Source organism: Ambystoma mexicanum, chromosome 1q (assembly GCF_040938575.1).
Source record: "Ambystoma mexicanum isolate Mex_15411 chromosome 1q, UKY_AmexF1_1, whole genome shotgun sequence".
NCBI lineage: Eukaryota > Metazoa > Chordata > Amphibia > Caudata > Ambystomatidae > Ambystoma > Ambystoma mexicanum.
The window spans coordinates 354,682,088-354,705,091 of NC_090922.1; the positions used below are offsets into that span (position 1 = coordinate 354,682,088).

The 23,004-nt window shown below is 44.1% G+C and overlaps 1 protein-coding gene across 4 annotated transcripts in view; it reads left to right on the forward strand.

Moving 5' to 3' along the window:
* The window catches only part of NOD2 (nucleotide binding oligomerization domain containing 2), a 561,668-nt gene that overhangs the window by 133,147 nt on the left and 405,517 nt on the right, over positions 1-23,004 (forward strand). The window lies entirely within an intron of this gene.

The window sequence follows — 23,004 nt, forward strand, 5'->3', positions numbered from 1 at the left end:
ATTCATCCCTCAGACCCGACGCACTCTGCAGGGCACACTCTAGGTTTTCTGATCTCCTCAGACCTCTCCCTCTCTAACCCTCTCACCACTCCTCTCTCCTGGAGTGACCACTTTCTCCTCTCACCTCTCTATTTCTACCCCCCAGGGCCGAGCCTACCCCCACATTGCCACCCAACTTCTCGGTTATCCGACCCATGAAGCGTGTGTCAGTTGAGGCTTTCGCTGCCACTTTCTCTCCACCCTCCTGCGCCTCTGGCTGACTCATATCCTGACACAGCCATTTCCAACCTCCACTCTTCTATCTCTGACAGTCTTGATGTACTTTCCCATGTCATGAGGATCCACTTGTAGCCCACAGCCAAGTTAAACTCTTGGTACGACTCAGACCTCGTCACCCTTAAACGCAAGTGTAGGGTGGCTGGGAGGAAATAGCTGGCATCTTGTACATCCTCTGACCAACTGGCCTGCCGCCTGCTCCAAAGGCAATACCGATTCTCTGTCCTCACTAAGAGAGCTCACATCAAAGCCTGCGTCTCTGCGGCATCTAACAACTCGGCCAAACTCTTTCAAATCTGCAAGGAGCTGGCAATCTTGCTGCAGTCTAAACCTCCCCTGTCTCCTCCTAGGCCCTTTGCTTCACATTTCATGTCTAAAACCCAGGACATCCTGTGCACCCTCTCATCCTCTCCTCCTTCTCCCTCTACTTTCTCCTCTACCTTTGGCCTCCATGTGACTGGCTCTCCCCCTCACTTTGCTGCCTTTTTTCTGTTCACCCCAGGCAAGGTTTCTAGACAAGTCCGATCTAGGAAAGTCTCATCAAAACAGGTTCTTCCCTGCTCATCTCAAACCATCAAGGACCACATTGACACCCTTGCTCCAGCCTTGGCTGACTTTTGCAATCACTCTTTTTTGCCATTGGAACCTTCCCTTCCACCTGAATCACTCTCCTGTGCAACCTCTTCTTAAGAAACCCTCAGCCAACCATTCCTGTCCGGCTAACTATCACCCGATCGCCATTACTCCTCTCCTAGGAAAACTCTTGGAAAAGCTGGTTATCTCCCAGCTTAATCTTCACACTGAATCTGTTGGTTGTCTCCATGGCCATCAGTCTGGCTTCAGACCAGCCAGACGCATGGAAAATGCTCTCCTCAACCTCCGTGAAGACCTACTCTCTAACCTTGATTCCAATAACCCCTCTGTCCTCATCTTACTCGATCTCTCCTCTGCTTTCGACACGGTCAACCATTCCATCCTGCTCAACTGGCTCTGTGATGACCTGGATATCACTGATCAGGCCCTGGCCTGGCTGACCTCTTTCCTCTCTGACCGACCCTCCCAGGTGCAACTTGGGTCCTTCCTCTTCTCTATCTAACTCTCTATCTGTGGTGAACCACAGAGGTCTAACCTTTCTTCCTGGCTGTTCAACCAATACCTGGCACCTCTCACCCACCGATTTGCTGCTCTCTGCTCCAACTTTCAGTGCTATGCGGATGACACTCAGTTCGCTTTCAGGCTCTCCTCAGCCGCCTCCTCTCCCTCTCTGTCTGTCTGCAATCCAGGAGTGGTGTGCCACTAATGATCTCTGCCTTAATGCCAGTAAGACAGAGCTCCTCCTCATCGGCATACCTGCACCTTCCTTTCCTGTCACTCTCTGGCCACCCACTCTGGGCCTTCTTCCTGCTCCCACCTGTGAGGCTAAGAACATCGTGGTCATCTTCGATTCTGCACTCTCCTTCTCTTCTCACATCTCTGACGTCTCTTAGAAGTCAAACGACTAGCTGCACCTCCTAAGAGGTATTCTTCCTTTCCTCACCTTACCCCAGAAGTTCACTGTCTCCAGAGCTCTGGTTCTCTCTCAGCTGGACTACTGCAACAGTCTCTTTCTAAATCCGCCTGCCTCTACTCTCCGTCCTCTACAACTCATTCAGAACAGGACTGCAAGACTTGTCCTTGGCTTCAAGCCGAGGGATCGTATCTCTCCAGCCCTGAAATCTCTCCATTGGCTCCCAGTGGCAGCAAGGATTAAGTTCAAGACTCTCTGCCTTGTCCACAAGGCCTTCTGGGGCCTGGGACTGCAATACCTCCAACTCTCTCTTCGGAAATATTTTCCAACTCATGCTCTTTGCTCCTCCACCTCCAACTCCTTGAGGGTCAGTCGCTTCTCCAAGCAACGAGTTGGGGGGGGAGATCTCTTTCTTCGGCTGGTGCCTCCCTGCCTCTCTGAAACTTGAGCAGAACCATCTCTGGTTCTGGAAGCACCTCAATACCTTCCTCTTGTCTCTTCCTCTCCTCTGCTAATCTCTTTTCTGACACTGCACTGGTCACCTGTCTACCCTCTGAACTCTGGCCCAGGGGCCTGCCTGCCCAGTTGCACTCCTGCACTGCCTCCTGGCATCCTCTGCACTTGTGGTCTGTATCTGCAACCCTACAGTCCCCTTAACTGCACTTATTGACACCTATTGTCTGCACTTTTAACACTCGCACTTACCACCTGCTGGCTACACTACTTGTTTGTGATCCTGTGTCTGGCACTTGCCCATCCTCCCCCTAACACTTCTCCCGTCCCCTCTCCACTGCACTTGCACGATCTCAATGTCACTAGGCCTAGTAAGATCATTGATCTAGTCTTTCCTCTGTTTCCCCTCCTTTGCCTCTTTGCGCCTTGAAACACTTGTGTATCGGTGCGTTATAAATGCCATATCATATCATACCCCAACCAAAACATACTAATATGTCCCCCGTTCCTATATGGGACAAAGTAAATCTCCAACCTGTCCCTGCTTATTAAAAGACTCAAAAGAAGGGCATGTAAGTGCCTATATGGCCGAATCCACAAAAGTAACTAATAATATGTGGTATCAACATGTAATGAAGCTGCTGATCCAGCGCCGGACATGGGGTGGGGCAGCGCACCTCCCAACTGTGGGAATAAGAGGGGCAGACTGGAACTACTCTTAGGGGGGAGGGAACAGAGAGGACTCTGGGAGCTATAGCCATCTCCGGACCAGGCATGGAGAGGAAGAAGGGAGGATACTCTGTATATGTGTGGGATGTATTAACCCACTTATGCTCTGCCCTGCGACATCACTGTGTGCTGATGGTGCCAGAATCATCAAAATGGCCGCCAAAGCCCTATGCGCGCCAAAACCTATGAAAAATGCGCTCTACAAAGCACAAAAAGATGGCTGCCAAATCTACCATGCCGGTTGTCAGTGGTGGAACGGAGAGCGCACTGCTGAAACATGTCATTGGGCTGCCCAACTAGTAAAAATGGAGACTGCATGAAAAGCAGTGCTTACTGAAAGAAATCTGAAATCTTGCATTTAAATCTTTTCTTGGTTGCTGAAAATACAGAATGCTGGTCCAAAAACACCCACAAACACCCAATCTTCTTGCGGGGTGTCACATTTTACTGAATTCAAGAAATCATTGTGAAATTGCAATATCCTGGAAAGCTGAATTGATCATCAAAATATTCACAGCAAAAGTGTGCCTGCCTGTGAAATTTGTCAAAATATGGGCGCAGTACCAGCGGCTGCCTGTATGACAGTTGTCAGTAGTTTGCATCAGAAGTTTAAACTTGTGCAATTGAAATCAAATGTCTGGAAACTAAGTGACCTGTTATTAAGAGGAACCTAGGTTGTAACTATTTAATTTCCATGGTTTAGAAGCTGGAATAAGAGTTCTAGCTGCTTGTTTGAAAATTGCAAGTGTTGTTTTAGACCAAGAAAAATGTAATAAAATGACATTGAATTTAAGCTGAACTCAAAGCCACCAAACCAGTTCCACAGCTTCCCCCAACAAAAGGCATCTCCCTTATGCTTCCCACCAAGGCCAGGAAATCACACCTTTGTGAGAATTAGATCAGGAGAGGAGATCTTGGGCTGCAGCAGAAGGGGACAATGGACTTTCTTTGGCTGAAAGGATATGCAGATTGTGAAGTGTCAAAAGTGGCCTCTCCCAGAAGGAAGGGACGGATTGCTTCAGAGCTGCCAGTAGGAAAAGGAGGCGGGGACAGACAACCATTTGTGGATTCACAAGCACAGAAAGCATATTTCTAAAAAGACTGATAACTCACTGTGTGCAACTGTAAAAAAAAAATGTAAACCCCGGACTTCTGAACCTAATTTTTTGCTGCACATTTTAAGAGGAGCCAGAACTCTGTGCTATGTTCTGGGAAGTAACTGTGGAAATTGTGGTTTTATAGCAAATGTATTCATGTCAAAAGTATGAACTTCACACGCTTATGACCAGATACAATGCGCACAGTTGTACAAAATTTTGGATAAAGTAGATATTGTGTTATGGCCCAAAAGGGCAGAATTCTGTCAAAAGCCAACACAAGATCCTAAAATGATGGGGCTTGGAAGAATATTTGCTCCACAAAATATGTGATCTAGATATGTTATTTTTGTAAAGTTTGCAAAATTGTAAATATGTATTATACGAAAAGTAGATTTCATGTTCAAAAGCCAAGGGGAGGATTCCCTGACTCATAAAACCACATCATCATGGTGACACTCTGTTTTCTCCTCCAATCAAGGGATAGGGAAGATTCTAGCCTATAGCCAACCTAGGGGGTGCGCTTAGGATAATCCAGACCCCTTTATCAAATGCATAAATAGAGACAGTTTAGGATTTAGAGAGGGAAACACAGATTCACCCACCAACCGATTGCTGGCGGAGCACTTTGCAAGAGAACTATCTTCCCTGCTCCAGACTCCAGAAACTTGGCAAGCAGAAAGGGCCATTTCTATTGTTGAACCAGTCTCAGCTAGGCCTTAAAATTCTAGAAAGCAGAATTTACCCCAGACATCTAAGGGGAACCAAAGAACAGCCGGGCTGTGCTGTACTGCTTTCCTGCTAAGAATTATCACCAGTTTCCAAAGATCCAACCAAGTAGTGCCGTGCTGTGACCAGATAGCTGTGAACCAGAGCCATTGCTGACCCTGTCCAGTCCGGTGTGCCCAGCAGCCTGTCCCAGTCCGGTGTGCACAGCAGAATTTCTGACCAGAATCCCTGATTTGATGGACCAGAATTCCTGACGGTTCTGTTCAAACCTATATAGTGAGTATCCTTAGTATAGGACTGTCACTAGCCTATGTACTGTCCATAGCAATCCCTATCTATATCCATCCTATTATACTCAGAACTGCATTGTTAGAATATTTTTGAACTGCCTGAACCCTCTATCTCATCCTTATTATCTCTTTCTGTACTAGTAGTGTTAAACCGATCTTTGCGCTGATATATTTCATCTGGAGAAGGCAAGTGTCTCGGCAGGCAAAAACCTGATCCAGAGACATCCTGGTCTGGTAGCTGTGCTGTTGTGTAGTATTTGCTTCTTCATAGTCCATCCCTAGTGTAAAGAAATCCTGTTTGTCTTTTAAAAAAAAGCACATCCTTGTTTTCCAATTTGCCTCTGTCTGAAAAAAATGACCTCCACGAAAACGTCCATGCTAGAAAACGAAATTGTCTGCTTGTAGCTAACATCGGAAGCTTTCCATAGAACCAAAAACTGCATCTGAAATCCTTATAGTTCTCCCGCGATCGCGATTACCGCGCGCGGAAATGTTTGCTGAAAATTTTGTCTTAGGAAATTTCTATAACGTGTAAAGCAACTTTTAATTGCACCCGACCTCAAAATTAAGTTTTCACATTGCTTTTTGCTATCAAAGCATTGCTAGTGTTTGTCTGCAACCATATAAAGTGGCTCTCATTAGAATTTAAACAATTTCAGTGATTTAACCCATTTTTTGTGTTTTTACCCATTCCATTCAAATCCGACTTTAAAACTATTTTGACAAGTTGCCAATCAATTCTGTTACTCTCTTGTGTTTTCTGTGGGGAAATTGGGATTGATATATTTGTTTGAATTCTGCATTCCTGAAACCTGTTCTCTCTTCTCCTATCTCTCTACATTGCATATTGGGGGGTTGAGGGGTGTACAGGGGGAAATAGTAACCACATTGCTATTTGATTGAACACACACAAAAGTATTATTGCTGTGGTGCACTGTTTTTGCTCATTATTACTCCTTGTGATTAAAGAGAATGCTTAGTGTGACATCACCCCATTGGTGATTATTGCATCCCCATTAAAAAATAATGTGATTATATTGTGAATATATAAATAAATATTTTAACTTTGCAAACCAGCCTGATTCCTGGTTCAGTGTGACCGGGGGGGTTCCAAGAGAGGGGTGTGATACAAGTGGCACATCGTTCAGAATAAAACAACTTTTAGACACAAATAAATAAATAAGGATTTCAGTTGTGCATTACACACTAGGCGTTGACTTAGGGGAAGTGCCGGATTGAAATCACTTACATATGACACGTCATGGACACAAGGCACCTGTATGCACACATGTGAGGACAGCGAAACTGCAGGTAAGCGCTTTTCATGGCAGTGCCACAGGTTGGGCCTCACCCTGCAGGCCCATCCTGAACACATAGCCCATGCACCACGGTTGAGGGAGCGGGTAAGCTGAACTCAGGTTGCTTGTCCCCAGCAGAATGAAGTTGCTTGTAACACACCAGGTGATGTAATCAAGGCAGGCGAGCCAACCCCACGATGACTTGGGCTTGCATGGGGAAACAAACTTAAGTCAAACAAAAAGGAAGATATAAAAGAAAGACCGGACTACTTACCTTTCCTAGTACTCTACAGAAAACAAAGGGGAAAATCTAATCAGGTCTTCAACCACCAACACGCTTTCAACAGTGAACTGGTGAACCAAAGAAAACTGAGCCGTACTCTAAGGAGAAGAGCCAAAAAATCAAATGCCGAGTCAGACTGGCAACTTTGGCATAAAGAGAGGAAGAAATATGCAAACTGGCTATAACAACATAAGGCACTTCAATATCAGATAGATGCAGAGGCGATGATGAAAATTTTGGAGTCAAAAAACTCAAGAGCATTTTGGTCCCTTCTTAACAAATCGACCATTGCGAAATCTGCACCTCTGTGTAATGCAGTATCGGAGGAGAAATGGATAACCCATATCTCATCAGAATTCGAAGAGGCTGAAAATCCAACATCGCTCGTACCGGAAAACATCTGCACAAACTGGATAAATGTAACAAGTCAGGAAGATATAAAAGCAAAGATCATGAAGCTAAAGGCCTCCAGAGCCCCGGGACCGGACGGGCTCATCAATGTAATGCTAAAACAATTTCCCACACAATGGTCAGAGGTAATAAGTGAAATTTTTGAAGAGTGCAAACATACTAAGAAAATCCCAGAATCGTGGCTCAAAGCGGTTATAGTTCCGATCTACAAAAAGGGCGCCCGCGAAGACCCGGCAAACTATAGACCAATCGCCCTTTTAGATGTCATCGGCAAAATATATGCATCTCTCCTGCTAGACAGCTTCAGGCTCTGGGAAATAAACGCCAATTTCAAAGACAACCTACAAGTGGGCTTTCAAAAAAATGGATCCACTGGAATAAACATCATGATTATCAACATCCTAACGGCCAAGATAAAAGAAGGGGCCCCAAAGCTCTATTTAGCTTTTATTGACCTATCTAAGGCTTTCGACAAAATAGATAGAAACCTTCTGTGGGCAAAACTCCAGAGCTGGAACTGTTCACCCTCATTCCTGGAACCTATAAAAGCGATGCACACAGATAACACTGTCAGAATCAAACTCAGTCAGGAAGGAATTCTGTCAGAAGAAATCAAGATAACACGCGGGGTCAAACAGGGATGTCCCCTAGCTCCAACCCTCTTCATTTCATTTCTGAGCGATTTCCAGCACGCCGAAAAAGAAATCAGGTGTTTCCCACCAAAAATAGGCAACACCACGGTACCAAGATTACTATACGCCGACGATATTATCTTGATAGACCAAACAAAAATAGGTCTCCAGCGGAAACTAGACAACCTGGCGAAGTACATCAACCAAAACCGCCTGATCATTAATAAGAACAAAACAAAAGTGTTGATTCTCGAAAAAACACAGAGTTCGAAAAACAAACAACAAATACTCTACTTGGAAAAAGAAAAGCTAGAAACAGTTAAATCGATTAAATACTTGGGAGTCGACCTGGACAGCACCAAAACAGCTCAAACAATGCAGCAGACTCTATGGGATAAAGCAAAGCGGCTAGCATCACAGACCCGACTGGTCGACAAGAAGTTTGGGAAATTCTCCCTGACACCTGCAATTAACTTCTATAAAGGAAAAGTGATCCCCGCTCTGACCTATGGAATGGAAGTATCACTCTCAATGCCAACAAACATCTGGACAAAACTAGAAGGCCTAATATGGAAATCAGTTTTGGGAGTCCCAAATTCTACCTCAATGGCAGCGATAAGAAGGGAGCTGGGCTTGGTATCACTCGAATCCATGATGGATCAAGCGGCAATGAACTTTTTCAGGAAAATTATCCTGGAAGAGCGCTCCCCAGCCATCGCCATGATCAAAGAGGAGATGGATTTAGCCAAATGTGCAGCCTTGGAAGTATGGAAGGAAAAAAGAAGAGCAAAATTACTAGAAATTGCGTGCTGAGAGAAAGAACTGAAAGAAAACCCTGACAGAATAAAGAAAAAAGTAGTCATGATGGACTGGATCAGAACGCTAGATCTCGCAACAAAAAACAAACTCCTCACCCACCTCCCCCCAACTTTCAATAAAGTAAAATCGCCAATCAAATATTGCAAAAAATTTCCAGATAAAAGGAAACGAACCCTGCTCTTAAAAGCAAGATTAAACCTGCTACCTACCAAAGAAATACTTTCGATTAGATCGACCTCAGAGGAGGTAAACTGTCGATTATGTAACAAACCAGATAAAAAAGAAACCTTAAAGCACCTGATACTTACCTGTGAAAATAACAAACAGAACAGAAATACGTACCTACTTCCTTTGGCAGAAAATCCATGGATATTTGAAAAAATAGATATATGGAATAGACTGATTTCGGGAGAATCTACAAGGTGGTCGATGGCCATGGCGAACTTAATCGAGGCAACTTTTAAGCAGCTAAGAGAAAGCCCTGCAACAGTGACTCTAAGTGTAGTAGAAGATTCGGGCACAGAGGATAGGGAGACTTCAGTCCCAAGGACAAACGAATAAACAACCAACAAACAATATCTAACAACTCTGTGCACGTACACTTTGAACAGGGCCACATAGCCAGGGTTCCTACATCCGAGGCGAGAAATAGAGACAAAGAAATAACGACAGAAGGAAACAAAGACAAAGATAAAGATAAAGATAAAGAAGAAGCGTCAAATTGTTCGATACATTTTTCAGATTTTCTTTTCTGAACAAAATAAATCGAAAAAAAAAAAAAAAGCTCAAAGAATCCAGACTTAGAATAAAGGGGAACTATGGGTTTGAAGACATAGGTGCACAGGGAATTATTTCAGCAGCACTTGTCAAAGTTAACAGAAATGTCCTTGGAAAATATAGGTGCGTTCTTACAAGTCACTAGGGCCCTTTAAGGCATGCCAGAGGGACAGAACCATTTAAAGTATTGTCAATTGTGTGTCCTTGGGTCTCAACAGCATCTAGCCAGGCTTCTAGGAAATTCAAATGGGTTGAGTCGGCATAGGGACATTTTGATTCCAAATGGCTCGCTGGCGTCTAGGCAGTTAAATTGTCTTGAGAGGGTCCCCATGATACGGTGCAGTCCGGTAGCTGTCATCGGGTCAAATTTGGATAAAGAAACCAAGTGGCAATGGGTCGACTCAGTGTCTCAAATTGGCTTGAAGGGGATCCACAAGTCAATGCAGTTCTTCAACAGCGATTGACTCAAATGCTTCAACACAGGTGGAGAGGGGTAGAGTCAGCAGCCCAACAGCGGATCAAAACGTGGCAATTGCCAAAGGCAGCTCGGGGTGCTTGCAATGACTCAAAGCATCTTGAAGCGGTTGAGCTAGCTTGAAAACAGTTACAAGCTGGAAAACAGTGTCATGGCTGGAGCTTGACTTCTGGGTGCTGAGGGACCCCGACGAGGGTCTCCAGGGAAAAGGTAAGCCCTTTTGTCTGAACTTCCCAGCAATGAGGTTCTTAGAGAGAACTTACAGGGTTCTGTCACCTCCAGTGAGCAGGTCCTGGTTGCCAGTGGTCTCAGAGGTGCTAGGTCTTGACCAGCTAGCAGTTCACCCAAACTATTCCCTTGGAATCGTTAAGGAGAAGAGCTTTACTCTTCCTTGGAACTCTGTTCTCATCTCTAAGGAAGATGATTTTGAGGCAGACTGTACTCCTAACAGAGTTCAAGGTGCAACATTTTTCTTCCAGACTCCAAAGATGAATCAACTAAGGGGAAGCAAAAGGCCACAGTGGTTGTTGTTTATTCTTCCCCTCTGTAAGGTGTCCAGTCCTGGCTGAGCTTTTTCAGAAATGTCGTACCTGGTGATGCTCGGAGGGCTTTGTCTGCAGGAAATGGGAGGGGAGTGGACATTTTGGAAATCTAGGAAACTCTAAGATAGATGCTGTGGGATACCACTGTGTACTGTAGATATCTCCTTTGCTACTCTGAGTCTGCCCCCTTCATCTGCCTACATCTAAAGGTCCCCAGTAATTGGCACCTTGGTGTGGTTTGCCCTGCTAGTCCTGCAGAGAGAGTTCTGTACCATGGAGAAGGTGACACGCCTTTGCTGGGTGATCTAGCAGAGGGTTTACAGGGTGGAGCCCAATTGATTGCTTTGGGTGCCACTTTTGCTTGTATCATACCTGCCATGCCCCATTCTCGCCCGTGGTTTTTTGCTTCTGTTCAAGGAGTACAGGGCCCAGGAATCCTTTCTGCAATGGATGGAATGCACAACTCACCAACGAGAGGGCTGGTGGTGAACAGCAAGCCAATGGAGCATCACTCACTGCAGACTGGCAATTCACAAGCTCAAATAAAAGTGGATGCACAGAGCTGGGCAGTGTGGGTTGAATTGCTGAGGTTTAGGAAGGAGTCCGACTAAGAGATCATGCGCAAGAAGGACAGTGCAGTGAAGTGTGAAGGAAGATTACAGAGATTGTGTGCAAGGTGAGGCATTGGTTGGTGAGAGAAATTCGTACTTGGATGTGAAAATGCCTGTATGGTAAGTAAAATGAGTAAGAGAGACTTTAAGTGGGAGTGTAGAGGAGTAAGTGAGGCTGAGTGAGAAAGGTCAATGAAAGAGTGAAAGGAGGGTGACTGTGAGAGAAGGAGGGGAGTACTGGGAGGAGAGGGTAGTGGGACTGTAGAGTGGAGAGTATAGTTGTAGGTAGAAGTAAGCAGTGGACGAGAGAGGAACATCAGAGGGACAGGATGAGCAGAGTTGGTGGGAAGAGAAGGGGTGAAGGCAGGAGGAAGAGAAAGGAAGTAAAGAACATTGGGGAGAAGAGCAAAAGAGAATTAGAGGTAAAGAATGAGTGTGACCTGGGTGATTCGAAGGCATCTGTGTGAGTGAGACCTGGGTGACGTTCTTAAGACTATTCTTGTAGGATCCCCGATTACGGCCCACCTAGAAGATCCTGTACAGAGAAAGGGAGAGAATGTGGTTGCCTTTGTGCTCTGACCAGTAGCCCGCCTGATTTGAGATTGTAGTGGTTACCGAACTCTAGTGAATACTTTGGTATTTAGTGATGTCTGAGGTAGTGAAGGCAGAGCCCACAGGAGACGAGAGGGAAAGTGACAGCCCTTAGTGAGACCATACTCAAACCCTTTAATTAAAACCTTTGAACTGTCGTCTACGTGTTTTCTTGAGGCCGTCTGTGACAATCGACATTAGCTAGATCTGAAGAACCACAATGCCTCCTGTTTAAGCAGCTCAAATAACAGACCTATTCAGTGTCAAGGTTTGAACGACTGACAAAGCTTTTCTGCCACAATATGCTCAAATGCTACCCATTCTACAGCACAGCAGGTGTTATTTTCTCAATTGCTCGCTCCCATAGATATGCGTTAGTGACCCCTACAAGGCCTTTAAGGATATTATATACCCTGTAGTGACTAAACCAATTACAAAGTCAAAACTCTAAAACTCCTATTAAAAAAACAGTTCTTAGTTTGATGGTGAATGTACGAAGAGCAAGACACAACTATTTAATTTATCATGATGAAAGCCCACAAGACAGTTGAACATGGCCGGCAAGACTACAGGGAACTGCTGAAACGGAAAAAGAGAAGATACTAACCATAATTGAAGCATTATCCTTTCTGGTCTGGATTCTAATAACTCTAGCGATTTCTGTAAAATGTTTCCTAGGGGCCCAAATGACAGATGGGAAGTAACGCAATCGTGCATCACAGACCATACATTGGTAACTCATTTTAGTAATAGCGATTCTATTTTGATCTTAAGCAACATGAATACCACGGATTTCAAAAAAAGTCTACATCCCCACCCTCTTTCATTTGTGATGAAGTAATGATTGCCATTCAATTCTAGTGCTCAGGGAAGGCTGGTGGGGTTCCACCAGGGGTTTTTCTTATTTTCTTTTTTAATACAGTTTCAATCTGGACATCCTATTGGACTTTCATTTTGAACTCGTTCCTTGGCCTGGGTGAGATTCCTTCTTGACATTTGGTATTTAAGCGTGTTCCATTTTGTCCGAATTTAACCACTCTATTTCTGGATTGGTTCACTCTTTCTTGTGTGTCAAAAACTCCCTCGCCTTCCCCTTGCGTTAGAGCAAGGAATCCTGTCAAATTTCATGGTCGCTAGAGCCCTTGGTGCACACCTGGAGATAAATGCACTTGGCAAATAAATTCTGAGAGAGAATTAAATAGTCTATGGTTGTTCCTGTGCTACCACAGGACCAGGTAAAAACTGGAGGGATGTCACCATGTGTGTTGCCATTGGCCATTATTAAATCCCAGCTTGTAAAAAGGATAGCCATCTCTCACCATTGGCTTTAGGCTGTTTAAATAATGAATCTCTGCCCGGTCTTGAAGAGCTAATACAATGGGAATTTAAGTCACCAGCCAATATGATTCCCATTGAACCATATTGAATTTTAATCCTTAACAACAGTTCGGATGGGAATTCAAGATAGTAGGTTAGAGTGGAAAAAGCTAGGTTCCAATAAACATTTAATGCCACAATCATTCTAAATGAATCAAATCCTCTTAATGTAACTAGAGCGCCAATGAGGCCATTTGTTGAAGTTGGTATAAGTTCTAAATGAGAGTTTATCGATGGTCTAATGGCTATAAGTAAGCCACCGACCGAATGACCGTAGCTGACTGCTCGACATTTATAAACCCGTCCAAATCTAGTCTCTGTGTGAGCCAGGTCTCCTGGAACAGTATAAGGTTGTATTTGCCAAATATATAATCTCTCATCCCCGCTGTGGCAAAAGAAGTGGACCCCACGTATTCCAGTCAGCACTTTAAAGTCCTGTTTCACTAAAATACATTTTCAGATGCACTTAACTTCTCGACAACTTGACCAATTATATCAGGCAGCATGGACCACATTTTATTTTTGACATCTATCGAGACATTTCCTTCCTAAACTAATGGTAGCGAAGATGTTAACAACGTTGCCGAGAGAGGCACTGGGTATTTTCGATCAGGACTGTACTTTTTTACATCCCTTTCTTATCATCCTTCTTAATTAAACTGAATAGATTTCAAGACCAATGCTTTTAAGGTCCACATTAGCCACCAATAGAGCATCCACCCCATGGTGTGATTTCAAACCCAGTTCCGTGATATAGGCACAATGTTCATGTGGAAAACAAACATATTCCATGTCTGTCGAGGAAAACAAATATAACATTGGAATCTTCTTCAGAACCGATAAGATTCTACTGCGATTGAGAGCCCTTGTGTCACCACCTCTCTTCTCCATCTTCAGCCATACCCTTGATATAGCAAAGGATTGATCTGATGTTGATGGGGTGAGATTGCTGTTAGGAACACTAACTTCTCCTGACCCTCTCCATCTAGGAAGCTGTCATATTTACTCTCCAGAGCCATCCGAGGTGTCACACTTTTGTAGTTGCCATTGAGGTTAATTCTGGGATAATCTTATGGTCTGTAGATGAGTTTCCTGATTCCATAGTAGGGCCTTTTTGATTGTTTACTGAATCCTTTACTGGGTCCAGCACTGTATATTTTTTGCTTCTATAAAAGATCGGCTCAAATCTTTTCAAATCAGACGCTGCCTCAGTTTGTGTGCTCGATGTTGTCGTGCTCACTTTCTCTATGGGGTTCTCCTTGTTCCCCGAAGGCCACAAGTCCTTTTTCCTATACTATTAACAAATGTTGGCAGATTTCCCATGGAATTATTTTGTTTTCCCCTATTAAATATGTGCTCCCATTTAGGGGATGTAATTGTTCTTTAATCGCTGATTGATGTTTGAGATCACGCAGGCATTTTAGTAGTTGAGACTTTGTTTGATATTATACCAATTTGCGTTGAAGCGTTCTTTTTCTGGACCCTTTGGTCTTCCACAAAAGATGTTTGCTGCTCCCCGTTCTTGGTGAGAGGCACTGTTCTCTGTGGACTTCGATGTCGATTGGCAGTTGGAGTCGATATGCCTTGCAGAAATTTGGTTTTAGTGGAGTCCTTTATTTTTTTAGCCTTTCGATTCTTGAATTTAGGGACCTGGTTGGAGACAGATAGCGAGTCACTTTGATTTGCAGCCTCCTTTTTGTTTTTCCTCCTATTCCCTTTTCGACTCTTCCACCCCCTTCGCCCAATTTCTTGGGGCAATGCTGCCTCAGGGGGATTCAACTCCACCAGCTCCATCAGGTCAGAAATTGATCCTTCACATACCAATGAATCATTGGCAGCATATTCAAGTCTTCTGAACTCCTCCAAAACGGATTCAGAGAGGGGAGTATTGTCCAATTTAGATGTAGGATAACAACTCCTTTCATCTTCAGTTGGGACCATTGCTGGGGCTGCCTAAGTCCGATATATACACCACCCTGCAAACTTTAGATACTTGTCCATTTCTTTGGCTGCAACAATGCCCTTTTGCAGATCACCAATCTTACTTTCCTGTCTCACAGAAGCGGTCTTTAGATCTTTTATTGCATCTAATATTGATGTATTTATTGCAGTCTTCAAGCCCACCAATGCTAATTTGATGTTGATCGCCTCTTTGGACAATTCCAGCAAGATACCCGATTGAACCTGTACTTCGCTTCTCAACAATACAAAGATGTTTACCAACGCTGTCAGAACAAAGTTCAAAGCGGTCAAAGTTGCTGCGGTTTCAGTCTTGTGGAGTGAGCCAATATCCCTCTGGGGACGCTCCACCATTGGCGACATCGGCGATTGAGTTGGAGGGACATATGAAGAGCTTGAATTATTGCTTGGCATGGTCATAGTCAGAGGGGCTGGGCTTCTCTGAAGACCCAAGATCTGGCCGGACAGATGTCGCTATGGGTCACCAGTCATTGCCTCACCTTGCGGTGGCAAGCTAGAGTTGGTAAATGTCTCCAACAGATGGACGTCACTCTGACTCCAGCACTTCCTTGCCTTAAAACAGCCATTTATTTTCTTTTGTATGTTCCTCATGGTTACCTTGCATGCAAGACCACCAAGCAATGTTGCCTTTAATTCTAGTGTGGAGTTATTTAGAGTGTGAGGCAGTGATCACTCATTTAAATCCAACATAAAAGTATGCTCCTGTTTGTCCATGGTCCTGTGCACCTGCACCATTGTCACGTTTGTCAAGCGATTTGCTCCTTCGCTTTCTGTGAGTGACTCGACAGCACGCTCCCCCACTTGTCCGAAGACATCCAATTTGGGTGCTCTCAGATCATCTGTTAGGGCACCACTGCACAAGTAATAGACCTTCAGTGTTTCCGAAGCCTCGCCACCACCCCGTTTCGGCATGCTCGGGGAACACATGTGAGGAGACGTTAGTCTTAAAAAAATAACAACCAAAGGACGTAATTCAAGAGGCGGTCTTTCAAAAGACCCCTAAAGTGTTTTGAGAAGAGGGACTGTACAGGGCCAATAGGAGATGGTAAAATAAAGAATAAGTAAAGCAGAGTTCGGTGTAGTGCCGCTTTAATGGGAGCGGGAAAGCCCAGAGGCGATTGAATGGCTTAGTTGATGCACTTTATTCAGAGTAAGATTGTAGGTTTACCACATTGGTCTTGGCACCTCCTAGCACTCCGACGCACTGCAGACCACACTCGGCTTCCGCACTCGGCCCACACAATTGAATATTAATGGGGGACAGGCAATGGATCACCTTAATAAAGGTTCTAGGTATTTACCCAGATCACCCTTATGCCCAAGAATCTGGACCATGGTTACGGCATTGATTGAGTACTGCATTACATTGGCATCATGACACTCTGGTCTACTAGTGTCGCCATAGCAGTATAAGGCAGCAGGCACTGCTTTGCTGTCTCAGGTGTCAGGATCATCATGGCACACTAAGACAGCGTGTGCAACAGTGATTTCAGTGTTAGTTGACATTTGCCTCTGTGCCAGGCCCAGGCTAAGCAGGAATTAAGTGTTTTGCTCTAGTAGTACTAAAATAATTTGAGGTTTATACGTTTCACAAACCCTGCCCACTGAGTTGCCTTTCTGTTGTGACCGACATGTTTTCCTGAGCCTTTCCCTTTGTGTAATGGCCCCTATGCTCTTTCCTGTAACATGACTGCTGCAGAATGTGCATGCATCCAGTGACAGGGTGGACCTGCACTGCACATGTACTGCTCTTCATCGTTGCTGCTGAGTTTCTGGCCTGTTGATTCCTGACCATAGTACAACACATCTCCTGTTCATCCCCTATCAGTGGCTACATAAAGGCAACCAAACAAAACTGATCCTCCCCAATGCACAGTGTGAAATCGAAGTAGAACAATACAACAATTTTGAAGGGCTAGTGTGGTTGTGTGGAGATGAGTCACTCTCGTTGATTTTGTCCTGAGACGAGGAAAGGGGATAGATCAATAATGATAAGAAGGGCTTGCAAGGTCACTGCTCAGTGGCTTACTACCACTGTCGCACGTTGATTCTTAAAAAAAAGTATGAGCCATATATGGAAAAACAATTTCTGACCATTAGAACTATTTTACTGAATGGAAACTATGGGCCGCATTACGGGTTGGGGAGAGTGGTAAAAATGCAGCAATAACGCTATTACCGCTGTATTACCGATCCCGAGTCTCCAGCTTAATGCTGGAGGTAAATCTCCAGCTTTCCGTCAATTTTTTTGCTGGCGCTATTACTGGCAGTGGTAATAGCGACGAAAATTAAATGAAATTAAATGATATTTTATTTATATCGTGCTCGTACACAAGTGTTTCAGAGCGCGACCAGGCAAAAAGGGAGGGGAAACAAGGGAGAAAAGACAGAAAAACAGCGATCTTACTAGACCCAGTAACAATTAAGAAAGCGCAAGTGCATGGAAAAGGAAAATGGGGGAAAAGTGCATGGAAAGGGGGGTGGAGTGAAAAGTGCGAGGCAGAGGAGAGAAAACATAAATAAATATTAAATAGAATAAATAAAACACAAGGGCGATAAACCATGGTAGTGCAGCCACCAAGTGGCAGGTGAAAGTCAGAAAGGTATATCTGATAAGTGCAGAGGAAACGTGGGAGGGGAACTGTATGGGTACAGCTACAGAACCCTAGTGCAGATGGTAGCCTCAAGGCAGTGGAGGAGGGTGGCAGGGTGAGCAAGGTGCCTGGGCCCGAAAGAAAAGAGGGTGGCAAGGTGCCCGATGTCAAGAGAAGAAACAGATCAAGAGGGGAGAAGGGGGGCAAAGGCAGAGGCAAAGAGGAAGGTCTTGAGAATTTTCCGGAACCAAAGATGTTTTTCCTCAAGTTTCAAGGTGTCCGGGAGGCTGTTCCAAAGGGAGGCACCAGCCGAAGACAGGGATCTACCCCCAAGTCGTTTATTTGCAAAACGACTAACCCTGAGGGAGTTAGAAGTAGAGGAGCGAAGGGCTTCAGAGTGGAGGTATTTCCAGAGGGATAGTTGAAGGTATTTTGGACCCAGGCCCCAGAAAGCCTTGTGGACAATGCAGAGGGTTTTCAATTTAATCCTTGCATCCACTGGGAGCCAATGAAGGGATTGCAAGTCTGGAGAGATACGATCGATCTGAGGGCTTGAGGCCAAGGACAAGTCTTGCAGTCCTGTTCTGGATTAGTTGTAGAGGGCGGAGAGTGGAGGCAGGTAGATTCAGAAAGAGGCAGTTACAGTAATCCAGTCTGGAAAGAACCAGAGCTTGGGAGACAGTGAGCTTTTGTGGGATGGACGGGAAAGGCAGAGTACCTCTAAGAAGGTACCCCATACGGTACCGCAAAGCAGGATCCAGCGCAAATTGCACCGGACTGTGTTGCTGTTAAGTTAATAGCGTTGGGAGCTATCCCGGCGCATTTACTGCCAGCATACCGCCCAACTCCTGATGAGGCCCTATTTTAAAAATGCCCAACAACCTGTAGAAGGTAAAACAGAACATTAGAATGCACAGGTAAGAATTGTTTGTGTGCAAAATCAACATACCACAAATTGACCAGAAACACGTGTGGCATTATTTTGCTGCTTTGTCTTGAAGGTCATGTGTCAACCGGAGGGGCCAAAGATATTGAGTGGTCTTGCCTAATATACTGTGAAGGCCTACAGGTCCCATCGTGTCGGTCTGAATTCTGGACACTGCTACCTACCACTTTTAGCTTAGCTTTGTCTTTTGACTGTGGCATACAGTTGCTGAACAATGCAAGAGAGACAACTTCTTGGAACAGGGTATAATTATGCCCTGCACACTATGGTACTTCCCAGGCCTGAAGTGAACCGCACTGCAGGGCCTAAAATTAAAACTACGACTTCGGCTTCACTTCTATGCATTGGATGGCCACCAGATCACCAAAATATTGCTTGCCACACGGCATCAATCCATTCCTCTTGAAATTAATCCACTCACAGAAAGTTTCACTCGCTCTTACGGTTTGTATACAATCCTGTAGAACCTGCAAACTAGTCCTGTCAATAAGATAAAACCTAGCACAAATGAAGTACACTTTGCATTGCTGCAAAGAAACTAAGGAGAGTTAGAAAAATCTATGTGCTCAGCAAAATAATAGAACAATATGTTTCCTTCTACTATTACTTTATTCCTACATCTGGACAAACATTTATATCCGACTAGCTTTCTAAATAAAATGGGTGACCTTGGGCCCGGGGTCTAAAACCAGCAGTCAGAATAGAAGAGAACAGAATACTATACAAAACAATTGTAAGGAGAGAAATAATCAAAAAGACAGGCATGTGAGACAAGCGGGACGGCACAGTTTAAGGGGGGGAAGGATGGGCACAAGTCTTCTTACACCATTCATGATTTTCGGTGCTTGAGAAAGAGCAAGGATGTGGGAATAGTTTGAAGGTCAGAGGGCAGACTATTCCAGTGGCTGATGCCCGTTGCAGGGAAGAACATTTTGTGCCCCATAAAATAATGCCAGCATAAGCTGCCCCAAGCGTGAGGGGGCGCACAGGCAACTTACTTCAAAGCCGTTGCCAGACCACTACAGAGGATTTTAAACTTTTTCTTCTGCTTTGCATTTGGCAGACGTAGAGTATAGCCCAGTCACTCTGTGTATTTGGGTCCGTCTTCTGCAGATGTGAAGAAATGGTAACACAAAGAGTGTCACTATGAAACCTGTGCCTGGAAATAAAGTGTATCCGTGGCTATTAAGTTCTTCTTGGTGATGTAGTGTGAAAAGGTTATAGGTCATAGTACCGAATCAAAAGGATCGAATGACAAAAGGGTCGAGTCAATTCGACCGAAAAAAAGGATCGCATTTTTTTTTTTTTTTGGGGGGGTACCCCCCTAAACTCCTGTTTTTGGTGTAAAAACACCCTTTTAAAGCTAAACTAGAGCAAAAAAAAATACATTTTAACAAAAATGTCGATCCTTTGGTTTTCGGTCGAATGCACTCTCACCTTTTGCATTCGATCCTTTTGTTTTCAAAACTTTAACTGGACACCGTTTGAAAACGTATACCCAATCACTGTAATACTCTGTGTGCAATTAAATTCCTGCTGAGTGTGTTCAGTCTTCAAACTGTGAAGACCATCTGTGAAACTGGCACTGGGGTTACCTCACCAGATCTGTCAACTTGATGAGGTCAAACATTGAAATCCAGGAACAGACCACGAGCCTTATTTTTCCACTCACTTTTATTCACTCAAATACAAAGGTAGCATGAATGCCCGACAGCAGTATTCTAAAAATTGAAACCGGAGTGTACTCCTTTCTTCCTTGTTGTGTTAAAGTCCTGAGCAGCCCAATTGATCCGATAATTGAAAGTGCATTTTAAAAATCCGGATTTGTGTGCGCTTAGGCTCTGCAATATGGTTCACGAATTATAATAGTGGATAGCTTCAGTTCTGGTTAACATAGGCCGTACCCTAAATCTGTATCACATTGGACACAATACACATAGGTAACCAGAAATATGCGCTCACCCATTTGATTCCATCAATGAGGACGTTTACTCAAAATTGAGATTTCAATGACACTGTATTTAAATACAAATAATAACAATAACTGACTACTATACTATACTATACTACTACTATACTATACTATACTACTACTATACTATACTACCTAATTGAAATTGAACACAATAAGTATATCCCTAAACAGCCGACGTGTGTTTCGACCTTCTCAGTATTTCTCAAGGCTGAGATCTCAATCCGCTCTCCACCACAATTGCTTCGGTTTATTTGCTGTTGCATTGACCTCCTGAGATGGTGATCTTTTCAGCTAAGTGTACATGTGGCCTTGTACTGCCCCATGCTGCTGCCCCTATGTTGCTGGCACGGCCCCCATGGGCACTACCCAAAATGGATTGAATTACATATGAGTCACTTCTTCAGGGAACTCTGAAACAAGGGGGTAAAGTTAAGGAGTTGAACTTCAGTAGTTGGGAGCAATTGACTCAAATATTTTCATCCACCACCTTTTGTTTTTCCAATGAAGTGGTCTACATAGATGTGATTGTGAGACTTGCTGTGTCCAGTGTCTTGGGTTGCACTTCACTTATATGGCCAAACATGCCTGTGGTGAAGTTCCTACGAAGAGGGACCATCATTTAGATGTTCGACCTAGCCTCCTCCCATTTGAAGTCATGGAGAAGACTGATTTCACTTATAGCTGGTCCCTTCTGTAATGTCGCAGATGAGCCAAATAATTTTGGAATTTACCTATACTGTGAGAAATTCCTACTGTTGCTGGTAAGAAGCACTGGCTCAAGAATTTCCAACAATCATATTCTGGCTTTTCGTGGGGGTTCAAATATTTTAACATGTATTTTCTACTGATGGTAGTGAGGGCAGAGAACATAAATTACAACCTCTGGGGAAAAGTTACCCTGTTAGATCTTACAAAGCAGAATTAAAAAGTAGCTCTATGGTTGATAGCATGCTACTATTAGAGGAAGCCCCAAACCTTAATGGAGAGTCGCTATAAGAACAAGGAATGATGAGTGGTGTTTTTGCGATCAGCAGTTTAGATTTCATTAAGTGCAACATGCTAAGAGTATCTGTAAGAAACATTGAATGATTTGTGGTATCATGCAGTGGACAGGGTAACCCTCTCTGCCCCTTGTTTCGAAGCAATACATTGGAGTGTACACACAGAGCATTCGTTAAATTCTTGTAAAGACATGGGTAGGGCTGATATGTACATACCTAAACATTACACAGCTTACATCCTGAGCTTCTAGCAATGCAATCTTTAATACAAATCCTCAGCAGCCCCGCGTGTTCTGCCACACATGCTCCCAACAAGTCAAGGCGTTGTAGATATTCGATAAATATCCATGGTGTCTTTGTTATTTCACCATTGGCTTCTCTTTTGGTTCATCCCTTCAGTACTTTAACCTAATGCTGAGACCCAAACACAGCCAGCATCCTTGTTGCAGGCATGTCGGGTCTAAGCTTTTTATAGTCACCCTTGCAGTGAGAAAGTTGACAATGTTTTACAAGAGCCTATCAGCCACACCCTGCTCCGCCAGACTAAGTCACTGGGAGCCTCCATCGCCTCCCAAAAGGTCAGCAACTTCCAGCCTCTCTGCCAGGAGTAGAACTTGGATTATTTGACTCCCTTTTCATCTGATAGGGTAAATCAGCATCAAGGATGCCTCCCGTCAGATGACCACCAGATCGTTTAAAAGGTTGTGGCCACCTACTTCCTTCAAGACCTATTGTACCACTTGACCAAAGCAGTTTAATTGTAGGTTATTGCCTGAAATATCAAGCAAGGCTGTGTCCTCCCAGCTACAGTCACATGTAGATAAGTACCAAATTTGAGAGAAATTTCAATCTGGATATTATCCATTTCATGGTACTGAAACTGCACTGGTTGCGGTATGGGACGATGCGCTGAAAAACTCAGATGAGGGTTTACAGACATTGTTGATCATGTTAGACCTCTCAACAGCTTTCGACACAGTGGATGTTGACACCCTCCTCTCGAGGCTGGCTCTGGTGACAGGAGCATCAACCCAAGCATTATCTTGATTTTGCTCTTTTCTGACAGATCTTCGACAAAAAGTTCACTTGGGCAATTTCGCATCCTATGAAACCTCTGTACCTTTTGACATTCCACAAGGCTACTCACTGTCCTCTTTCTTTTTAATATTTACATGCAACCCTTCATGAAAATCTTCTTTACATTTAATCTGTAATATCCTTCTTACGCAGATGTTACACAGCTGTACTTACGGATTGAGGACCCTAGCGTGCCCCTTGACAATATTATACAAGGTATCGAGAAGATTACACTATGGGTACACAGATTTCAATTAAATCCTACAAAAAAGATATCATTTTGCTAGGACCGAAATGCCTAATGAAAAATCCTGCAGCAGTCCCTCCTCCCCCCCAATCCGTTTGGACTGCCATCTACCTATGCCGATAGCATTAAGAATCTTGGATGCTTCTGGCAGTCTGACATGAGCTGCAATTATCAAATTGGCTCTATTGTTCAGTCAATATACTATACTCTTTGGCTATGTCAGTCAGTTCTACCGTTTTTGACATCAACTGATGTACCAGTAGTTGTAGGCTGTATGGTAAACTCCA